Source organism: Periplaneta americana, chromosome 4, assembly GCF_040183065.1.
Source record: "Periplaneta americana isolate PAMFEO1 chromosome 4, P.americana_PAMFEO1_priV1, whole genome shotgun sequence".
Taxonomy (NCBI): Eukaryota; Metazoa; Arthropoda; class Insecta; order Blattodea; family Blattidae; genus Periplaneta; species Periplaneta americana.
Genome location: NC_091120.1, coordinates 143996510 through 144006316, shown reverse-complemented (window position 1 = coordinate 144006316; position 9807 = coordinate 143996510). Strand labels below are relative to the sequence as shown.

At 36.1% G+C, this 9807-nt stretch overlaps 1 long non-coding RNA gene across 1 annotated transcript; it reads right to left on the bottom strand.

Moving 5' to 3' along the window:
* Positions 1–1797: 1797 nt before the first annotated feature.
* LOC138698245 (uncharacterized) lies at positions 1798–7709 on the bottom strand. The gene is made up of 2 exons (XR_011331788.1): positions 6451–7709; positions 1798–4734 (listed from the first exon to the last, which is right to left on the bottom strand). It is a non-coding gene; the product is annotated as an uncharacterized lncRNA (long non-coding RNA).
* Positions 7710–9807: the final 2098 nt, after the last annotated feature.

Here is a 9807-nt window from a genome sequence, read left to right as displayed (position 1 = left end):
CAAATTGCATCTTTACTTGTTGAAAATCGGGCATGTTTCTGCATTAATTTGTTATTTGTTTTTCTAGATGACGATATAAGAAATTTTATACACCGCCTATTTTAAAATCCGACAGATTTACTTTCTACACTTGCGTGTTTTTGTCTCTAAGTGCCGTTTCAATTTCGCGGGTTTCATACACTCGTTTGAAAGCACTTCGTAACAAACAACGCACCGAGGCTTTGGTTCACTCTCAGTGCCACACGAAGTAAATCCAAGTTCCAAATAACTTACTTACTTACAAATGGCTTTTAAGGAACCCGAAGGTTCATTGCCGCCCTCACATAAGCCCGCCATCGGTCCCTATTCTGTGCAAGATTAATCCAATCTCTATCATCATATCCCACCTCCCTCAAATCCATTTTAATATTATCCTCCCATCTACGTCTCGGCCTCCCTAAAGGTCTTTTTCCCTCCGGTCTCCCAACTAACACTCTATATGCATTCTGGATTCGCCCATACGTGCTACATGCCCTGCCCATCTCAAACGTCTATAATTAATATATTTCTTCACACACAGCTTCTGAAATATTAGCACTGCATAAATGAAGCGTATCATCATGTTCCTTTCTTTTCAAAGGTCCGGATCGAAGCCAGTTTTCCATTATTTATAATGACCACTATTTAACAGAGACATGGACAACTATTAGCGTGTACCACATAAGAAGGATTTCAAGCAACTAACTGCGGCAAGCGATGAATCAACAATGCACAGACTTTGTTATAAGTTACTTGTAATTGGCTACAAAAATATAATTATAAAAGATTGTAATTAATTAATTCTGTTTTAAAATATAAATATAATGGTATTAAAATATGCTGCAAAAGTGATACATTTGCTTTCGAAGGGAACAAGAATAAGGTGGTCCGCGGAACTGTTCTGACTTAAAAAAGTGGTCCCCACTTCAAAAAAGTTTGAGAAACGCTGGGTTATATTATTGCAAAAAAGTATCTGATTATGCTATAAGGTTTGGCGAAAACGTTAATATAAATATGCACGTTATATAACATATAAAAAGTTTTGTTCTTAAGATGTTATAATTTGATAAGTCACTGATAGAATTAAACACACATTTTTAATATATTTGAGGAGCATAGTATCAGCGTTAGACAACTCCATTTTTTGCGATTTCGAGATATTGTTTCTCATAGTATTTTGTGTGCTGAATGAGATTCTGGAACTCTTTAGGTTCAAAAACGGACGGAACAGAGCGGAAATAGCACTTAATTGTGCGCTTTAGAATCAAAATGTAGACAACTCCAATATTGCTTGCTTTCAAATTAGGACAATTCCTTCAGCAGTCAACGAGAAGCCCACATTCATACCACCTTTTCCCATCACGCATCGCGAATTCAACATGGCTGATTGTTTATATAATCGGTTTGCGAATGAATAAGTACAATTTTACGTAAATTTGCTTTGAAACCGAGTTAGAAGAGACTTAGGTTCAAAAGTAGACAATTTCACTTTAAATATGGCTTCGTTTGGTTTCAAAAACAGACAACTCCATGACTTAGTTTCGGAGATGTACAACTCCACTTTTTAAACTTAAATTTCGACCTGAATATTAATTTTAATCATATTTTGAGACTATGACCCATGAGAATGTTTAAAAAAATGTGCGTATAACGGTGACATTGGTTTCCAAGGATCTAGTTTTTCGCTCTCCTGTAAAAAAAAAAGTAAAAGTGGAGTTGTCCAACTTTGACACCAAGTTCCTTATTTTAAGATATGAAGAAATACGAAACAATGTATGCTATCTTAATGATTAAATAATATTTAATATTGACTTTTTGTTCTTTAACTATGTACCAACAAAAGTTTATTCTACGTTTCCTAGAATGGACCCTGATATTTTTAACCTGTAGTTTCTATCTTAACCCCTTCAGGCCTGATGTACATTATAGTGTACATTGTCCCTTTTTTTCTCTTTTGGAATGTCTTCGATACTTTTAAAATTTTTGGGCCCCAGGAGTCAAAATTGTCCCCAAATTTTGATTTCCTATGAAGACTTGATTTGGGAATTTTGGATCCCCAGCATGATTATATGACCATCTTTTTTCAATTTTTGAGTATAAATTCAGGTCTGAAGGGGTTAATTAATGTAGATCTTTTTACGCTTAAATAATGTATGTTGGTATTAGGATTGGCGGTTTCCGACCCGAAACATTGCTTTCACACTAGACTTAGCCGGTATGTTCTGACAACATTTATAAGCAGAATTGGGTTAATTGGTTGAATGAGATGTGATTCTTTTTCGCGCTTAGTTCACATGATCGCTTTGTCTGACATTGTTTAGTATGCTCCGATTAGTCTAGTTATCAATAGTAGGCCTAAGTGTAACAGTCAGCTTCTAGGTTCAGGGTCGGAAATCGCCAGCCTTAGTTATTATTTATATATTTTATTCATATATTTATTTTATTTGAGGTACACGAGAGTATAAATTACTAACTTAATGACTAGAAACAAAACTGAGACGAAAAATTATTACACTGCGTTGCTTACATCTATGATAAAATTCGTAAATTCCTTCTGGGGCATGGATGCTTGTCCTTGCCACGTGACGTTGTCTAGGCTTGTTACCCTAAATAAAAGTCTGGTCCAATACAAAACTAGAGTCAAGGTAACTTCACATTGTGACATTAAATTATCACGTTACAAATGTCGAAATATTTATCATTTAAGGGAACGGATTTTTATCACCTAAAAGTTAAAAATAACACTGACTATATATCATTAGTTTGTGTCTAAGAATTGATGTAAGAGACTAGTTTACATTACTTTGAAAATCAAAGACCCTATGCTAAACACACGGCAGGCCTATTTCATATGAAAATAATCGTTTTCAGTGTGTATCGCGCGCCACAGATTTTTGTTACCTGCAGTGTAAGTGCTGTAACGTACGTTCACTGTCAAATAATTAGTGAATATATTTCGAAGTCATATTATACCAGACAGTAACAAAGTACCCAGTGACAATGAGTATTCGACCTGAGATATAGGAAATGTTTAGTGATCTTGGACTATACTATATAGCAATACTAACTTTTAGATCATAGAAATCCGCTCATTAAACATTACAAATATAAAATACTGAATTGTTAAGATACAAGTCTAATTTTACTAGGTTACAGAATGTTCTTGAATTTGCCTTAGCCTTCTTTGTTAGTTGTCTGTGTAATATTATGTGTTGTCTCAGACGTAGCTTTGGTGATATGTCGATGCTATGTAGAATGATTCATCGCCTCTGCAACAAACTCTCAGGAATGATTGATCTTTTTTGTCGGATAATCCATGTTTCCTGACGAGTCACTTAGAAGCTGCTCTATCGCGCACACATATTATCTGAAGTTGCTAATTACAAAATGAATTCATCGTTTCAAGTATGAAGACCTATTTTTGCAAAGGGACTAAATGTAAAAAAAAAATCTGAGATATTGATGAAAAACAGACTGCCAAATGCATGTTGAAGTACCTCCAATACCACCTTTCGACGCACGAACGAGTCACTTACAGTTGAACTACGACAGAATCCATTTGCTCATGTGGATGCACTTTACTTAGATTGAATAAAATTAAATTCGAAAAATTGGCACTTAGTCCCATTTGAAAGATAGGTCTTCAATTCTGTAAGTTTACAAAGTACTCAATGTGGCCATCTTGAACTTCATTGCATTCTTGACGCCATCGTAATACTGAATGTGGAACTGTCCTCAATATTTGAGGTGTCTAGTCCGGAAAAACTTCATCACTTACAATACAGAACAAACTCACAAAATAAAGAACAAACATCCATTTTATATTAGGAAGAAAAAATATCTACTTCCACAGTGAAAATCGAATGCGATTATGCTAGATTTGTAGGCGTAACGGTAAACGCTAATACGTGGCTATTAAAGATTCTTCAGTCGTGTAATGCAGATATTTCTATCTGCATGTGGAATTCATTTCCATAATAGTAATTAGTTATCTCCTGATCATCGAGTCTCAGACACTTGTAAGAAGTGGCGATATTTTCAAACTCCTCGCTAAAGTTTTGCACGAAATGACACTTAACAATTCTGTCCACTTCGTTCTCGGAATTAAGTGAATACGAACATTTGTACTTATGTGCTTTGTCATTGGTGCCGAGAACTGTCACATAGAAATAGTATTTATCACTTTGTTGTCTTTTGATGTAGAAGAACACTTCTCCAAATGCGAATATAACGGCTATGTTTATAGAAAGGAACCTCGGTGAGAAAGTTGGCTTCGTACACGCTGAGATATCTATATGTCTTTGTCTGACATGAGACTTGAAATCCTTCCATTTTCCTTCCCAGAAGCATCTCTGCGGTAGAAACTTGTTCAAGGGACAATTATGCGTTCCTTCAGGACAAACTGCTTCGTGTTCACCAAGAAACTGCAAGGACAGGACTTCCTTGCATCCTGCTTTACTGAAGGCACAGGGATACATCAGTCCTCTGATGATGTTCTCAAGCACAACACACCTGGTATCGGTGAAACGGGCCCTGCAAGTCGGGCACGCGTCTATCTTCTGTCTGCATTCCCTGCAGATGCAGTGACCATTACTGCAGAGGAGAAAAGGCGGGAACAAGTACTGAAGGCAAACAGGGCACTCCAGTTCCTTCAGAAGAGCACGAGACATCTCAGATCCCAAAATTGCAGCAACCAAATCTGAACCACTGGGCAATCTGTAAAAAAAGTAACATGTTTACAAATACAGTTGACATATACTAGAATATCAGGTTTATTTTAACATAGAACTATTCCTTCACCTCACGAAGTATGAGAGTGGGGTAACTTTGGAGTTGAGGGTAACATAAAAATACAATCCCATCTCGCTAATACAAGGGGAATACAAAGAGAACGAGGGAAAGTCAAGTAAAAGGAAAAGGAGAAGAAGGAGAATAGAATAGAAAGAGAAGAAGGGAAAAAGAAGGAGAAGAAGGGGAATAGCAAGAGAAGAAGGGAAATAGAAGGAGAAGAAGAAGAATAGAGGGAGAAGAAGGGAAATAGAAGGAGAAGAAGAAGAATAGAGAGAGAAGAAGGGAAATAGAAGGAGAAGAAGAAGAAGAAAGGTAATGGAAGGAGAAGGGGAATAGGAGAAGGAGAATACAAGGTGAACAAGAGGAAGACATGGAGAACAAGGAGAATACAAGAACAACAAAGGAAATTTAAGGAGAAAAAGTTTAATATAAGGATAGCAAGGGGTTGAAAGGAAAAGAATGGGAATAAATAGGGAACTTGGGAAATAAGAGAAGAAGCGGAATAAAAGAAGAAGAGAGGAAAATAAAAGAAGGGGAATAAGAGGAAGTGAACGGAATAAGAGGAGGAGAAGGGGAATAAGAGGAGGAGAAGGGAATAAGAGGAAAAAAAGGGAATAAGAGACGGAGAAGTGGAATAAGAAGACGTGAGGAGTGAAAGAAGAACGACGGGAATCGAGTTGAATACAAGCAAAACCGATGGAAAAGGGAGAACAAGGGAAAAACGACAACAAGAGGGAATATGAGAATAAAGTGAAGGCAATTAGAATGGGGAAATGTAAGGATTACCATGCATATAGATTTATAAAGCATAATCAAAGTTTGCACTTACAGACTTTTTAAATATACAGTAGATTGTAGCAGAATTCAGGCGATTGTGGTTTATTATTTTTTTTTCAAGAATTAAAGAACGTAAAAAAATACTTAAAAATCATTAAAAATGTTGAAAAGAGATATAATATCTATGATAAAATGCAGCAAGTTTGAAACAGAGCGAAAAATAATATCAAAGGTAGCAGTGAAACATCGGGAAAAGAAAAATACATACAACGAACGTAAAAATGGAATTATCAGTTGTAAAATGGGTAAAAAAAATGAAGCAACAGGGAGAAAGGCAATGAGATAATAGAAAATCAAAGAGGTTTAATGAGAGCAAAGGCACACGATCATAAACAGAAAGACAAACAATTTAACGGATGATACACATCAAAGACATTTCCAATATTAGAAATACTAAACATTTTTATGTCGTTCAGAATGCTTATATGTATTGTTTCAGTTTAAGACTTTAAATAAAATTTCGTGATGATTTTGTTCAGAAGCAAACTTTTGCTATTCCACCCAAACCTGGAACTTAGCGACTGCAACCTTTCGGAGCTTCATACAAGTTCCATCTTCAGAGCAAATTGATTTCCTAATTTGTTTGGCTTGTTGTGCCTGGATACCTAACTACTGGTCCAATAGTTTAAGTGACCCTCCAGATCGTACCAATTTGTCCTGGAAATGTTGGAGACATTAAGTTGCAGCACTGCCAAAAGTTTACTTCTGTATATTCTTGTTACATCACAGTATAATTCTGAATCTTCATTTTTGCTCTGATAAGGAAAAGCAGCGAGATGAAGAATTGAATCGTAGCCTACTTACGTAATATAGGAAGACAATTTCTCTCAGTGTTCACCTCAAGATGGATTATGCTTTCTGCGCTATAGCGCGATCTGTAGCACGTATAAGTAGCGGTTTAGCAAGTCTGTTTTATCAGAAAATGCTACATGCACACATCCTCCTCATTTCCGCGAGTACAGTATATCGCGGTTGATGTTTCCGAATGTTGTGCAACAGGCGGAATCACAGAAAATTGTACCATAATGTCCTGCTACATACGCGTTATCGTCATGTATAAACAGTCGCTTCAGAACGTCAACGCGCTCATCGTCATCGTTTTCACTTTCATCGTTGCCGACATGTTCTTCGTCTTTGCTTTCATATCTGTTCACATAATCATTGTCGTTGTCGTCGTCTGTTTCATCTTCATCAAAGTATCCGTTGTTCATTTTATTTTGGAATTCCTATTGACAAAGAAAGTGGGGAAGTTTTAAAACTGTACACCACAGTTCGTAGCAGTCATTTACATACTCTTCCCCAAAAGAAAAGATGGGCTGGCCCTTGGTGGTGGAAACTCTATGACCATAGCAGGATTCACACGATAACCTTCTTCTTCTTCTGCTTCTGCCTTCTCAAGGAGTGGTTTAATTCTCGTTCTGAAACCAAATGTCACTGGAATTTTTGTGTCCATCTTTTTTGGTCTTCCAATATCCCATCTTCCAGTAGGCTTATAAAACAAAACTCATCTTGGTAGTCGATCAGGTAGAATTCTATGTACGTTTACGCTTCTGGTATACTATAACCTTCTCTACCATTGTATATTGTATTCCAAAGTCTCTTCTTATGACTTCGCTCCTATTCTGTCCCTTAGCGTTAGTCCTAGAAGTGGTCTTACGAATCTCATTTCTGTTGCTTCAGTCCTCTTTTCGTCAGTTTCTCTTAATATCCTAGATTCACTACCCTAAACAGGGCCGGCTGTGATATGATATTATCTAGTCTCAGTTTAACATCTTTCCTCATGGCTTTTCCTAGATATCTTTTATTTTGTCCATTTATAGCAAAGTACTAAATATGGTTACTTTTCATGTCTTTATTTGTATTGTATATGGAAATGTTATTCTCCAAGTATCTGAAGGAATTTACCTGTTCTTTTACATTGTCATTTATCACTACTTTGGTTACCGTACTATGTTTGCCTTCCATCACCATAACTTTGGTTTTGTTAATTGAGATTTTTATGTTATATTTATACATATGCAGAATGCTATCTAATTATGTTTTACTCTCTTGTAGACAGGCTTCTGTAGCAGCAATGAGGATCTGATCATCTGCGAATAGTATTGTTTTTACCTATTTATAGCTTTCAAGATATATATTCTTGGGATTTTTCCATATTTATATAATTTATGTATATATAAGATTGGAGAAAGCTCACATCCTTGTCTAAATCCTTGGTTTATTTGAATTATGGATTCCTTATTGATCATTATCTGAATATCATCATACAATGACATGATAGAATTAACCAGAGTGGGAGGGACATATTCAGTAAGTATACTCGCCTTAGCCGGTCCCAAGCCCGGTTGATAAAGGAGGAGGGTGAATGGCTTGTGAAAAAGCCTTGGTAATAATACATCAGTGCCGAACAATGTATTGAATAAATACTAGGTAATGCTTCAGTTGGCAAGTCAACAGCTAATATAACCATCAAATCCTACCTTTATTAAGGGAGGCTGAGGGCTAATACCGGCGCCTTAAAACCAGGTCCATTCGGCTAAGGTATGATAACCCTGACAGAAGAGTCCCTAGTCCTCCTGATAGGGAATGGTGCGGCAGACTGGTTATCTGTCCACGTAAAAATCTAATAACTCAGGAAACCAAAGGAAATAGTCGGACTGATAATCTCGCTAACAACGATAGCATTCTTTGTTAGTATTTTGTAAAGATACCTGCCTGTGGCGAGATCAATAGTTGAATAAATGCTTGTCTATCCGTCTCGTCTTGGTAGCTCATACGATTAATATTTAAATGTAGGTAGTTGTTATTCTTATTTAAAATAAATTCCTTGATATGTGTTAAAAACATTTAAAATTTCACTATTATTGTTAAAAGGGTAAGTCACGCCATTACAGTAACATTGTAAGACATAATTTATAATTATTGTTTTTAATTGATTATTTTACGACGCTTTATGAACTCTATGGTTATCTAACGTCTGAGTAAGGTGGAGGTTATAATGCCGGCGAAATGAGTCCAGTGTCGAAAGTTACCCAGCATCAGACTCTTAATGGGTTGAGGAAAAACCACGGAAATATCTCAACCATGTAACTTGTCCTGGTCCGGGTGCATTACCACAAAACCCGAACAGGTAAAGATAGTTATAAGATCGAGATATGTTAATTGCCACAAAATTACCTGCGGTCAATCTTAGAGTTGGTATCTGCGAGATATGTTAATTGCCACAAAACTATCAGCGGTAAATTTTGTGGTTGATATCTGTGTCGATCAAGTTGCTTATGTTTCCTATAAACAATTTTTAAATTTTATATTCATTATATATTTAAAAGTAACAAACATACATGGCGGTAGTATGTCCGAAGAAGAAGTTGCAGAGCGAAGGTTTACACAACAGGGTTAACTGAAGAAATAGTGACGTGGGTAAGTGTGACTTTACTCATAATCATACGAGCACAGTCGAGGTAAAATTAAATCGACAAGAAATAAGCAATATTTGCAAAGGAAAAGCAATAGAAAACTTATCTGAAAAACATTAAAAAAATCATTCGTGTTGAATTGGCAAATCATGACAATGAACATGAGTTGACAACAGCGATCTTGAACATATTAGGCGAAATATGCATTTTCCCAGATCAGTTTTACATCCCGCATTTCCTAAAACAAGACGACAGGTCCAAGAAGTGCTGGAATCAATGACCATAAAGACAAATAGAAGCGACGGTGTTATTCTTGAAAATGACGTAGAAAGTGAGTTAGTGATTTTTTCGAGTACCACAAACGTATCAGCTTTGGTTTTGTGGCAGTTCACATATGGCTTTATGGCAATTCACATATGTCTTTGTGCCATTTCACATATCTCATACTGACCCGACCGCAATTTTGTGGCAATTCACCGCTCCCAATTTGTCCAAACCAGAATTTATTTGTTAAAACTTGGTCGGAGACCCAGAGCACAGATACACAAAATAACGTGTAATTGAGTTAACTGTATTTAAATATATTTTGTTTGGTTTGTTACACTTTGTTCCGAGACTCACTTGAAAAACTATAAATAATAGATAAATATTATAGAAATTTATTTTTATTAAATGTGAATTTAATTTTCTTTTATGAGTATCGAAGCGATACAAGTGGCAAAGAGGTACTGTACATAGGTAGCTA